The following is a 14,139-nucleotide window of genomic DNA, read 5'->3' as shown; positions in this document are numbered from 1 at the left end:
GAGGCCGCATTTGAACTCAGGTTCTGACTCCAAGGCTGGAGTTCTATCCACTGCGCCACCCTGCTGCCCCTTCTAGCTTCTTTTAAAGTTCAGCTCAAGTGAAACTTCCTACCTATATACATCGAGCTGCTCCTCTTCATTACCATCATCATACTCATCATCACAAGCAGTTAGCAGTTATGTAGTATTTTAAGGTTTGCAAAGCACCTTAACATAACCCTGGGAGGTAGGAGTTATAATTATTATCATTACTGCCATTTCATAGATGAAGGAACAGAGACACACAATGTTTAAGTGACTTGCCCAGGGTCACATAGCCAATAAGTGTCTGAGGTAGCATTTGAACCCAGGTCTTCCTAACTCTAGGGTACCACCTAGCTGCCTAATAAATATAAAAGTGAGATAGTCCCTACCCTCATGGGTAGGGGTGGGGGAACACATATGATATACTCAAAGAAAAGTTAAAGTAAACTGCATACAAAATAATTAAAAAGTGATTGGGGAGAGAGGAGGAAGACAGGATGGGAGATTAACAATTGGGTAAATCTGGAAAGGCCTTTTAATGGCAGCATTTGAACTAAGCCCTGAAGGTACCCGTGATTTCCAAGAAGTAGAGGTAAAGATGGAGAATATTCCAGACATGGGGTACATACAACCTGAACAAAAGCAAGGAGGAAAGAGACAAGATGTGCTGGCAAGAGGGTAAAGCAAGTACATCGTTTTGGCTATAGTAGAGTACACGATGGGGAATAATCTGTAATCAGCCTAGAAAGATGCAAAGGACCCAGATTATGAAGAACTTTAAAAGCCAAAGAGAGGAGTTTGTATATTATCCTAAAGACAATGGGCAGCCATTGAAGCTTCTTGAGAAGAAGAGTGACATGGTCAGACTAGCACTTCAGGAATATCAAACAGGAGAATGGTTTGCAATGGGGAAACACTGGATACAGAGAGATCAATTAGTAGATTACCACAAATAATCCTGAAGAGACGTGATGAGAAATCTGAGGCTCAGAAGGTGAAATGACTTGCCCTAAGTGGCAGAAATAGACTAGAAAGGAACTCTGACATCTCGACCCCCACCCCAGCATTCCTGCTACTAGCCTGACTTTGAATGGATTTACATAAAACTAGTCCCTTTACCTCTAAGTTCTTGCCCCATCCAATCCATTCTGCCCATCATACCCAAGTTAATCTTAATTGCCATTTTCATCTACCTCAAGTCACTCTTAGAACTTCTGATGGCTTTCCCATTACCTAAAGGATAATGTTCATACTCCTTAATAGGACCCTGTATGACTTGGGCTCCAGTCTACCTTTCCAAGCTTATCTCTTTCACTTCTCTCTGGAGCTGGTCATTGGCCGTGGAAATCACCCAGCATAAGTCAAACACTCCAACACCAACAGCAATTCTGTTCCAGACCTGTTACCTTCCCATCCCTTGTTCTGGAATATCTTCTGTCTTCTCCAAAACCTTCAACACCCAACTCCAGTCTGAGTTCAGAATCTCAAGGTCAGAAGGGACCTCTGAGGTCATCCAGTCCAACCTGAACTGGAAGAATCTTCTCTACAAAATAGCTGAGAAGCTGTTCTCCAGCCTTAGCCTGGAAGTCTCCCAGAGGCAGGTGCCCCTTCTATTTCGGGATGGACTGAATTGTTAACAAGTTTTCCCCTTAGATCCAATCCAAATCTGCCCTCTCTGCATCCCCCTGTCTTCCTAGTCTGACGTCTACACAAAACTCTCTTCCTGAACTACTCTAGTCTACTCTAGAGGATTCTCTCCCTCCTCAGAACAGGTAAAGCACCTACCATCTGTACCCTTATTTGGCGCATCATTCAACAAACATTTAAGTGCTATCTACAGAGCTGGGCTTGTGGGGAGTATGAAGGATCAAGGATTTAGAGTTGGAAAGGACCTGGGAGGCCACTGCATCCAGCTCCCTCCCTCTTCATTTTATAGATGAGGAAAATGAGACACAATGAGATGAAAGGACCTTATCCCAGGATCCCTTACACAGCTGGTAAGACTCCCCAGACAGGATTTGAAGCCAGCATCCTTACTCCAAGTCCAGTCCCCTTTCTACCATGTTATAGTGACTACAAAGTCTCTACCCTCAAGGGGCTTCCAATCTAAGATAACACTGTCTCGGTATAATTCTTGTATTCTTATTTAACTTTCTATGTTAGTGCCTGGGTTTCATATTAGATTGTAAACCTCTTGACAGCTAGGATTGAATCTTCTTTTTATTTGTACCACTGCACTACATAGACACTCAATAAATGTTTGCTGACTGAGTATACTGACAGACTCAGAAAAATATCCTAGCCAACCTTTCATTCACTGAATCATGGGAGGAACCTCTCTAGAAGATATCGAAAGTCAATTTAAATGAAACTTTTGAGAAAATCAGGCCTCCTCCATACAGAGAGGGGCACCTGTAGATCACAGTAAACTAAAGAGAATGGTTATCTGTTTTACTGCATTTAGGCAGGGGCATATGCTGAATCTTCCCAGATAGACCATTATGCATCACATTTTTTTCCTTTTTTTAATTAATTTATTTTGATTTACCAACAATCACTTCCATAAGTTTTTGAGTTTTAAATTTTTCTCCCCTCCATCTCCAAGACGGCGCAATATCGATATAGGCTATTATATACATTTCTATTAAACATATTTTCACATTAGTGATGTTGTAAGGAAGAATTAGAACCAATAGAAGAAACCACAAGAAAGAGGAAACAAAACAGAAGAAAAAAAGAGCAAATAGTATGCTTTGATCTTATGCATCACATTTTAAAAAGACCTCATGCAAAAAAAAATCCTGAAAAATTCTATTCTACAAGCTATTCTTCCCCTGTCTGGACATAAGACAATTAAAAAATTTTTCGAAGATACCACTAATGCAAAAGCAATCCAAACTTCAGAAATGGTACCATTCTGATTGAATACTGCTCAAGAAGTCCCTAAGAAATTCTGCACAGATTAACAGGTGGTATTTCTGGAATAGCACTTGTCCAGTGATGGGACACATGGTGATGAAACTAGGAAAAAAAAAATGATACCAGTTACTGTACCTCTGGAAAATTCCTGTTTATAAACAGATGCCCAGAGCAATGATCTAGACAAAGAAAGCCCAATGAAGCATTTAGTTTATTCTCTTCCATTTTACAGAGGGGTAAACTGAGACCAATCCAGGGCTATATCACAGGAAAATGCATCTATCTACAACACTAAGATCAGAGGCCAGAAAACCACACTAAAATTATCAAAACAACAATAACAGGAAAAAAACCCACTTCTGCCACCTCTGGAGCTTCTAGGATGCATGATCCCACCTTCTTACTTGAAGGCTGTAAAACTTGTACACTATATTGCAACTAAAACTACTACTGCTCATTAATCATGGAGAGCCCTAGCCATCTTTTAGCTTAAGCACTATCATTATGTTTGCCCTGCTCATTAAACACAGCATAATTTTTAAATGCACTGCCCTACACTGGAAAACAGTAATCAAATCTTTGGAGAGGCTATTCCCAGGACTGGGAAAACAGGCACCCAGGAGACAACCCTCCCAGATTTCTAGGAATACACAAAGAAGGGCTGAAGCAAAGATTTTTCTGAGGTGTGCATCAAGGTTTGTAAGATAGTAGCGCCCTACCCTCAAGCCATGTGGGGTAGACACATGGACAGTTTCCAGATCTTAGCTCCTATGATAAGAAAGGCTGACTGAACTCTCAAGTGTGTCCACAAAATCATCTTTTCTGTTTCCTTCCACGTACGTGGACAATTAAGTTCAATGCAAACAGTGAGCCCATTACAAAGGGCACACTTTATCAGCGTTACTCATCTTATAAAAGGGAAACCAACCCAGCTACAAACACATAGTTTAGGAGATACTTTTAAATTTGCCTGTCCTGACAGATCTCTTCCAGGTCGGCAGCTCCTCTCCATAAGCTATTTCTTTAATGCACTGAGAAAAACAAATACTTGGAGGGCGGGGGTCCCCCTTATGATTACATGGGAAACCTTGTGTTCAAGTCCTTTTTTAAAAATAAAGTATCACACAATCGGAGAACTCGAATTGCATGCAGTGCCCAACAAGGAACTAGGTTGAGTGGACTACACTCTATTGCCTTTTAACTACCGAGTTAAAAGACGCTCAGATTTAGGCCTCGAAGATGTCAGTTTCACTTCTGTTCCGTCGGGAAGCTCAGCTGACCCATGGACCCCGGACCCTGGACCCACGGACCACGGACCCCGGACCCACGGACCCACGGCCCCGCGGACAGACTCCGGGTCTACTAAGTGGCTACATTCAGAATCGCTCAGGAGAAGCCGCCCTCACAAGCCTCGGAGAAAACTTGCCGGCCGCCGGGAGCCGGGGCAGGTTCCCGAGTCCGGCACACACTCGCTCCCCGGACCCGCGGAGTCCCCGCCGCCCGGCTCCCCCACGCCTACTTTCGGCAGGCTCCCCGCGGGCCCGGCCCCAGCCCGGCCGAGCGCTCGGCTCCGCAGGGAGGGGCGGGGGACCCCGGTTACGCTCGGGTGACAAAGCCCCGGGGGAAGCCTCGGCCCCCGCCCCGCGCAGTCACCTCCGGGGACAAACGGGCAGAAGCAGCGGGGCTAGCCCCGCACGCACGCCCCGCACCGCCCCACGGCGGGCGGGCCCAGGCCTCGGCTCCGCTCCCGGCCCGCTGCCTCCGGGCCCGGGGCTCCCTTCCCCGCCGCCTCCTCCCTCACCTGCTTTCTCGATCTTGCCAGACATTTCCGGGCTGCGCCGGAGGCCGAGGCCGCCGTTCCTCCGCGGCCCGGGGCGCGCAGGCCGGCGCGGGAGGGCGGCCCGGGGAAGGCTCCGCTTGGCCCTGGCTCGGCGGCGCCTCAGTCCCGCTGCCGCAGCATGGCCCGAGCTCCGGGGCTCCGGGGCTCCGTCCTTCCTTCCCCGGAGGGCGCGCCGGCCGAAGGCCGAGCGGACACTGCGGCGGCGGTGGCGGCCGCTCCTGCTCCCGGAGCTCCCGGGCGGCGGCTGCTGCTCCCGCTGCTGCTGCCGCTGCCGCTGCTGCTGCTGCTGCACCCGCTGCTGCTGCTGCTTCCGCAGCACCTCCTCCTCCTCCTTCTCCTCCTCCAGCCGCCGCCGCCGCCGCCGCCAGGACCCGCGGAGCCCGGGCCGCTGCCGCCGCCGCCGCCAGCGCCAGCCGGGCCAGAGCCGGAGCCACAGCGCGACCTGCCGGGCGGCCTCCGCACGACAGCGCACGGAGCAGCGGCCCTGACCAGCAGCGCCCTCGGCGGGCCGAGCCCAGAGCCGAGAGCCGGGAGCCTGCCGAGGCCTTCCCTGCCCCGGGGACGCAGCGCCCCCTCCTGGCCCGAGCCGAGCGCCAACCCGCCCACGGCCTTCCGTGCCCCTGCGCCGGGCACACCATGCCCACTCCCGGCCACTCGCCCCCCCCCGACCCAGAACCCTGTCCCAGCGAGGCCCCAATCACATTCCACCTAACACATATTTCTTAAGAGCCTACCATATGCCAGGCACTGTACGAGCGCACGAATGAAACAAACAGGCCCCTGTCCTCAAGGTGCTTACAATCTAATGAAACACCCCCCCCCCCCCCCCCCCTACACTTGTTCACTTTGGTTCCCTGCAACCCAGCGCCCTCTGCTGGGCAAGTTCTTCTCCCATCACCCCCGGGGCCTAGATCCCTTTCCCAGCTCCGTTCCTTTTCTTTCTGGTGGAGTGAGGGAGACTGGGTAAGTGCCCTATCTGCTTAGTTCAGTTCAGTTCAGTTGGTTGTTTATTAAACATGGCTGAGTGGCTAGTAGATAGACGAGTGTACCTGGAGATAGGAAGTCCCGAGTTCAAATTCCTCCGAAGAAGCTTCCTAGTCAAGTGCATCACTTCACTTCTGGCTGCCCCAGTTTCCTCATCTATAACATGGGAATAATAGCTGCTACTTAAGAAGTTCTTGTGAGGATCAAATGAGGTAACACATGTCAAGCACTTTGCCAACCACAAGAGTTGTATAAACGCTAGCAGCTATGTGCAAAGCACCCAATATCACTGGCACTGGGGTCCCAACAGCCTTTCTTTCCTTTCTGCCAGGATTTTTGCATAGATTCTATAAAGAGCATGGCAGAAGGGGATCATGCCGGAAGCCAAGAAAGGGTGAAGTTTTTCAAACTTGTGACCCTCTCTGAATTGACTGAAATAGAAAAACCACGAAGAAAGGCTCTCAAAGCATGGTTCATGCTTGTGTGGCCTAGCTTCAAGATAGGGTGGTTTCACCTACTCCAGGATTATCTGTCTTGGGCTGCATATCCACTGTTACTTACTGAAGGATAATTTAATGGACAGAGCACTGAATTTGAATTCCTGACTTGTCATTTGCTACTTATGTGATCTGCAGCTAGAAATGGCCTAGTAAGTGCTTAACAACTATCTCCCTGGGGGAGATGGGGAGAGGGGGGAGAGGTACCCAAGACGCATTTTAAGTTAATCAGCATCATTTTAAAAATATTTATTATTAACATTTTATCCATCATTTTCTAGTCTGGACAATCAACAAAACAATAAACCGAGGCATGATTTATAGCTTTGCCAATTTTTGAGGTGGAAGTACACTGAAAATTTAACTGCCTGCTCTTGTGAGCAGGCTCACAAGATCTGGCTCAGGAGTATAATGTGCTGCCTGGGGCAAGTTGCTTAATGTCTGTGGTCCTTGGTTTCTTCAGCCCTAAAATAAGGGTGGGGCAGCTAGGTAGTGAAGTGGGTAGAGTGCCCTGTGTGGAGTCAGGAAGACTCATCTTCATGAGTTCAAATCTAGCCTCAGACACTGACTAGCTCTGTGACCCTGGACACGTCACTTCACCCTGTTTGCCTCAGTTTCCTCATCTGTAAAATGAACTGGAGAAGGAAATGACAAACCTCTACAGTATCTTTGCCGACAGTTGGACACGACTGAATAATAATAACAACAAAATAAGGGTTTGGAGCAAGGAGGATCTTTAAGGTCTCATCTGTGGTTGTAATGTGTTGTGATCCTGTTACAAAAGGTGCCCTGGTATTGCCTCAAAAATGAGAAGTTGAAAGTTTACAAATAATTTGACTTTCAGTGGGGTACAGTGGGAAGAGGACTAGCTTTGGAGTCTGAGGTCCTTGGGTTCCAATCCTGACTCTACCACTGGGCAAGTTACTTGACCTCCCAGTCACCTCATCTGTAAAATGGGGGTATTGTATTTAAAGATCTTTATGGTCTCTCCCAGCTCTAGGTCTGTAATCCATGTGATCAGGTATTTACCAAGGCCTACTGAATGAAAACACCTGTGCTCGTACTGAGACAGATACCAAGATAACAAAGCAAAGTCCCAACCTTCAAAAAGCTTATAGTCTACTTGAGGATAAAAGGTATAAACATTTGGAAAGGTTAATTAGAGTTGAATCCAAGAGTGACCTAAGTGACTAGGCTACTTACCAGCCCTTGGATGATCTTTTGGGCACTTACATGTCAGGTTGGGCATATGCTTCAGGAAAAAACACAAAATCATTTCACCTAGCTCCATCTGCAAGTCTACTTTGCTCTCCTCTTTGCCACAAAGGAGAAGGGCTAGCCCTGAAGGTAGCAGAGAGATGGGGCAAATCGAGATTCAAAATTGCATCTCTCTTCCTACTCCACCGATCATTGACTCCATTGACCTATATGTTGTTGTTCAGTCTTGTCTAACTCTTCATGACCCTATTTGGTGTTTTCTTGGCAAATATGCTGGAGTGGTTTGCTATTTCTTTTCTTTTTACAGATGAGGAAACTGAGGCTTGCCCAGGGTCACACAGCTAGTAAGTATCTGAGGCCAGATTTGAACTCAGAAAGATGAGTCTTCCTGACACCAGGTCTGGCACTCTAGCCACTGTGCCACCTTGCTGCTCCCATATAGCTAGATGTAGATCTCAGCTAAAAAGCTTCCAGTCCCCTCACTTCCTGGCCTGCAGGGGTCAAAAGGCAAGCCAAAGATTGACAAATTCATTCACTATTCAAGCGGATGAATAGTTGCTGAGCACTAGGGCTGTGATCCAATGTCTCATTTCATAGTCCTTTCCCTTGTAAAAGAGGCAGCTGCATTTCCGAAGCAAAACTGTCATGTGGCCATTCCTGTGCTTCCCCCAAGACTGGAATCCTCAAGCCCCCACCCCGCTAAGCTACCAAGCTGCTGGTGATGGCATTCACTGTTTCAAAGTTGAAGTCTGTCTTTCAAGATAGAAGGCAGGGCTGAATAAGTGCATTCTAATTAGCAAAACAAAATAGGTTTCATGGAACAGATAAAGGTTGTAGAAATATTTTTTTTTCTTTGTGGATGGTGGGGAAGAATCCAGACATGTGATTTCATTGCTGTAGGGAATTCCCAGTGTGGAAAACCACTCCACAAATGCAGATCAACAGCTCCTCTCTTTACTTATGGTCCAGAGGCATAGATAGAACGATAGAAAATTTATTAAATGTAAGTGCTTGCTCTGTGCCAGGTACCGTGCTAAATGCATTTCCCTCTGGCTACACGTTTTGTGTGCACTCTTCACTCTCTGTCTGCTGCTCTTCCTGATTTCAACAAGATGTCCCTCCAGGATAAGCTCATCCCTTCTAAACTCACCACCAGGCTGCTAACTAAAGCCTTGATTGACTCCACCTTCCTCAGCCTCCTCTCCCTTCTGTTTGGAGGGCTGGAGGGCAGAGTACCAAATTCCTCCCAACGCCTTCCTTTGTAGAGGGCAGAAGCTGTACTCTCAGATCACTCCACTCTGCATCTGCTGCCCTGCCTGAGATTGCCCCTGCAGTGGGTCCCCCCTGGTGTCCGGTTCTCATCTCCCTTCCACCCCCATCCCCACCCAGGTGCTTTCCTGCCTCCTTTCTTACGTCGACTCCCCCTTTAGATTGCAGGTTCATTGGGGGCAGGAATTGTCTTTTTTTTTTTTTAATTAATTGTGTCCTCAGCACTTAGCACAGTGCCTGGCACTTCATAAATGTTTATTGGACTGGATTCAACTCCACTGTCATTATGCCCCACTTCCCACTCCCACCCCTAAAAAGGAATGACCAGCTATCAGGAAGTTCATCATCCCCAGAGATCGCATCAGTTCTCTTAGTTACTTCTGCACCCCTGATTGGAAGGCTGGACGGTGGAGCAAAAAAAATTCCTTCCAGGCTCCGAAGCCCAGCCAACTCTTCATTCCCCAGGTACCTGCTCTGCCCTGCTTCAGCTTCCTTTGTGGGTTGTCTTCTACCTTTCAATTGTAAGTTCCTTGAGAGCAGGAACTGTTTTGCTTTCTCTTATTTATACTCCCAGCAATGAATACAGTGCCTGACACATAGTAGGTGCTTGTTAATAAATGTTTATTATGTTATAAATATGAATGTAAGCAACATCAACAACAACAAAAAAAAAGGCAGGCCTTACGTTCAAAGAGCTTACATAAGGGTAAGATAACACATACAAGGGAACTGGAAAGGAAGTGGGCAGGGGGACCTACAAGATGGAGAGTTGGGAGAGAGTCGTGAGAGGAACCAGGAAAGAAGTGAACATAGATGCTCTGGGACTTCCTTAAATGGTGGTTCTGGGCAGAAACTCACCAATCAGAGGAGGGACAATAGGGGAAGAAGGCATCTCCAGGGTGAGAAGACTGCTGTAGTAGAGGTAGGAAGGTCTGATGGGTCTGGATTGAAGCCAGGAGAAGTTAGTGTGATGACTTCCCAATGTCCACACAACTAGCTTGTGTCAGAGAGAAGCCGCCAACCTAGATATTCCTGACCCCAAGGGCCAGCTCTCTCTACCTCCTACCCAACACAGTAATGTTGCCTCTCATTATAAAAATGCATGTTTAATCAAAGACTAACATAGAAACACTTCCAAGATTATGGGGGCAACGAGTGTTGGAGAGAAGATACCCCATTCCTGATCTGAGATCTCTGCTGCTGTAGGATTCTTTCTAATATCTCCCTTGAACTCCAGTCCTGTACTTCCAATTGACTGCTTTCTGGATATCTTCTGCTGGAGCATGAGGAAAATTCCACAGGCGCTTATCGTATTCAGCCTGTATAGGCATACCTCATTTTATTGCACTTCACAGATATTGTGTTTTTTACTGATTGAAGGTTTGTGGCAACTTTGTGTCAAACAAGTCTGTCGGTGTCATTTTTCCAGCAGTGTCACATCGTGGCCATTCTCACAATATATCAGACTTCTTCGTATCTGTGATCAGTGATCTTTGATGTTGCTATTGTAATTGTTTTAGGGTACCATTAACCATACCCATCTAAGATGTTGAATTTAATTGATAAATGTTGTATGTATTCTGACTGCTCCACCAACCAGTCATTCCCTGTTTCTCTCCATCTTCTAAAAGGCGTCCCTATTCTATGAGACACAATATTAAAATTAGACCAATTAATAACCCTACAATGGCCTCTAAGTGTTCAAGTGGAAGGAAGGGTCAATCACTGAGGCAAACTTCATCGTTGTCTTATTTTAAGAAATTGTCACAGCCACCCCAGCCTGCAGCAACCAACATCATGATCAGTCAGCGGCCATCAGTGTTGAGGCAGGACCCTCCACAAGCAAAAAGATTGACTTGCTGAAGGTTCAGATGATGGTTAGCATTTTTTTAAGCAATAAACTATTTTTTTGGGGGGGGTTGGTTTTTTTTTAAGCTGGGCAGTGGGGTTAAGTGACTTGCCCAGGGTCACACAGTTAGTAAGTGTTATGTGTCTGAGGCCGGATTTGAACTCAGATCCTCCTGACTCCAGAGCTGGTGCTCATTCACTGCAATAGAGGCATATACGTGGGGTTTTTTTAGACATAATATTATTGCACACTTAATAGACTACCGAATAGTATAAGCATAACTTTTATATGCACTGGGAAACAAAAAAAATTTATGTGACTCACTTTATTGCGATATGTGCTTTATTGCAGTGCTCTGGAACCAAACCTGCAATATCTCTGAGGTATGTCTGTAGTTATTTTGTGTGTGTTTTTTCCTGAATCTCTCCTCTGAATCAAACTGTAAGATCCTTGAAGACAGGTCTGTATCTGTTTCACCTTTGTATCCCCAGCACCTAATTCAGTGTGTTGCTGTGAAGGAAATGTTTATTGAATTGAATTAGAAGAGACAGTTATCCAAATCACTGATTAGTAAGAGAAATGCAAATCAAAACAGTACCGAGGCTTCACCTCACACCCAACAAATCAGCAGCGATGATTAAAAATGCAGTGGTAAATGTAGGAAGACAGGCACACTAGTGTTCTGTTAGTGGAGCTGTGAAATAATACAATCATTTTGGAAAATAATTTGAAATTATGAAATAAAGTAACTAAAATATCTATACCCTTTGACCCAGAGATTATACTACTAGGCCTATACCTTAAGGTCACTGATAAAAAGAAAGTCTGCATATAGATCAGAATATTTATAGCAGCACTTTGTTGTGGTAGCAAAGAATTGGAAACAAAGTAGATGCTCGTTGATTGGGGGATGGCTCCACAAATTGTGGTAACTGGTTTAGTGGAATATTATTGTACTGTAAGAAATGATGGAAATAATTACTGTAGAGAAGCTTGGAATGGCTTAAATGAACTGATGCAGAGTGAAGAAAACAAAGCCAAGAAAATAACACATATGATAACTGTAACAATGCAAATGTAAACAACCACAAAGCAATCAAAAGTGGATGTTGCAAAATTACAAAGAATAATCATGGCCTCCAAAGAAAAGATACAAAAAGACACCTTTTCCTCCTCCCATCCCCAACTTACTTGCCGAAGTAGAAGGTCCATGGCTGTGGAACATTGCACGTACTTTCAGATTTTTTGAGACGTATTGATGAGTTTTGCTGATTTTTTTCTCTTGTTCCTCTTTTTGTTTAATTTTTAATCTTTTGATTATGTGTAATGTCTGTCTCTCTGGGATGGGGGAAGGGGAAGGATCCAGGGAGAAATTTAGGAGATGTAAAAAGAAAAGACATCATTACATTTTAAAAGAAGAGGCTCCTTCCAGCCCCCTTTTACAGAGAAGGAAACTGAGGCTTATAAAGAGTAAGCAGCTTGCCCAAGGTTAAACAGTGGGACCAAACTCTAGGTTGCCTTATTCCCAGGCCAGGGCTCTTTCCACTACAGTTCCCTGTCTCTCCATTGTGCAATGGCATCTACTTCTGTAATGACATATTCTATTTAATAGTGAAGCTACTGTAATCCCTGTTGGAGCCAAATTAAGTTGGGGAAGGGAAGACTGGGGTACTAAAGGGTATAGGTCCAAGTGTTTCATTCTGTCTTTGTATCCCCAGCATTTCGGACAGGGCCTGATACATAGATGCTTAGTAAATGCTTGTTGAATGAATGAATGACGTTAGATAACTTAGATAAGCATTCTCTTCCTTGTCATGTTAATTATTTATATAATTATATATACATTATGTATCTTCAACTAGTCTGAAAGCTTCTCAGGAGCAGGGGCCATGTCTTATAGCTCATTTTTGCCTCTAATTTTATTTGATTTTTAAAATTCTGAACTTAAATACTTTTTTAAAAAAGTATTTCCAAAAAAAAAGCATTTCCATATACACAACAGAACACAAAAAATCTACGTGATGACTGTAAATCACCACTTCATACCACTTGATTTTAACATGTCTATATACTAAATTCCACATGTTCCTTTAAAACTATCCTGCTGATCCTTTTGTTCTCTTCTGTGCATTTTTAATCAATTAATCTATTTTTAGTTTTCAATAATCACTTCCATAAGCTTTTGAGTTTTAAATTTTTCCCCCTTCCTTCCCACCTCCCTCCCCAAGATGGTGTGCAATCTGATAAAGGCTCTATGTATACATTCCTATTAAACATATTTTCATATTAGTCATGTTGTAAAGAAGAATTAGAACCAATAGGAGGAATCACAAGAAAGAAGAAACAAAGCAAAAGAAAAAAAAAGTGCACATAGTATGCTTCGATCTGCATTCAAACTCCATAGTTCTTTTTCTGGATGTGGATAGCATTTTCTTTCTTTCTTTCTTTCTTTCTTTCTTTCTTTTTTTTTTTTTTTCAAATTTTGAAGGCAATGGGGTTAAGTGACTTGCCCAGGGTCACACAGCTAGCTAGTAAGTGTCTGAGGCTGGATTTGAACTTAGGTCTTTCTGACTCCAGGGCTGGTGCTCCATCCACTATTCCACCTACCTGCCCCAGATAGCATTTTCCATCATGAGACTTTTAGGGATGTCTTAGATCCTTGCATTGCTGAGAAGAGCTAAGTCTATCAAAGTTAGTTATCACACAATGTGACTGTTATTGTGTATACCATTCTCCTGGTTCTGCTCACTTCACTCAGCATCAATCCATACAAATCTTTCTAGGTTTTTCTGAAGTCGTCTTGCACATCATTTCTTATAGCACAATAGTATTCCATTACAATCATACACCACAACTTGTTCAACTATTCCGCAATTGATGGGCATCCCCTCAACTTCCAATTCTTTGCCACCACAGAAAGAGCTGCTATGAATATTTTTGTACATGTGGGTCCTTTTCCCATTTGTATGCTGGGTCACAGGCTATGCACATTTTTATAGCCCTTTGGGCATAGTTCCAAATTGCTCTCCAAAATGGTTGGATCAGTTCACAACTCTACCAACAATGCATTAGTGTTCCAATTTTCCCACATCATCTCCAACATTTATCATTTTCCTGTTTTGTCACTGTGCATTATTTTTTAAAAATTCTTTTGTTATTAGTATTGTTAATTTTGGCCTCTTCTTCCTTCTAAAATTAAAAACTGAGAAAGAAAGAAGAAAAGAACCTTGTAACAAATAAGTATACTCAAGTGGAAGAAATCTACAGAGTGCTTCTGTCTAAAAATATGTCTATTTCTTCACCTTCAGTCCATCATGTCTCTGTCAGGAGGTGAGTAACATGTTCCATCATAGGTCCTCTGCAGACACAGTAAGTCAGTGAATAGATCAATTTCCTAAGTCTTTTGAAGTTGTTTTACTTCACATGGTTGTTGCTCTTATATAAATTGTTCTCCTGGTTCTGTTCACTTCACTCTCCATCAGTTTGAACTACCCAGGATTCTCTGAAATTATCTCTTTCATAATTTCTTTTTTTTTCTT

The 14,139-nt window shown here is 44.5% G+C and overlaps 1 long non-coding RNA gene across 1 annotated transcript in view; it reads left to right on the top strand.

Moving 5' to 3' along the window:
* The first annotated feature begins 5,504 nt into the window (after positions 1–5,504).
* The window catches only part of LOC114048678, a 20,320-nt gene continuing 11,685 nt past the window's right edge, over positions 5,505–14,139 (top strand). The window contains exons 1-3 of the long non-coding RNA XR_003569780.1: positions 5,505–6,416; positions 10,952–10,983; positions 13,812–13,930. This is a non-coding gene — a long non-coding RNA (uncharacterized LOC114048678). The remainder of the gene's footprint in view (positions 6,417–10,951; positions 10,984–13,811; positions 13,931–14,139) is intronic.

Source organism: Vombatus ursinus, unplaced genomic scaffold (assembly GCF_900497805.2).
Source record: "Vombatus ursinus unplaced genomic scaffold, bare-nosed wombat genome assembly UNPS02014793.1, whole genome shotgun sequence".
NCBI classification, from domain to species: Eukaryota; Metazoa; Chordata; class Mammalia; order Diprotodontia; family Vombatidae; genus Vombatus; species Vombatus ursinus.
Note: the sequence above shows the minus strand (reverse complement) of the source record. Positions and strands in the feature narration are given on the sequence as shown.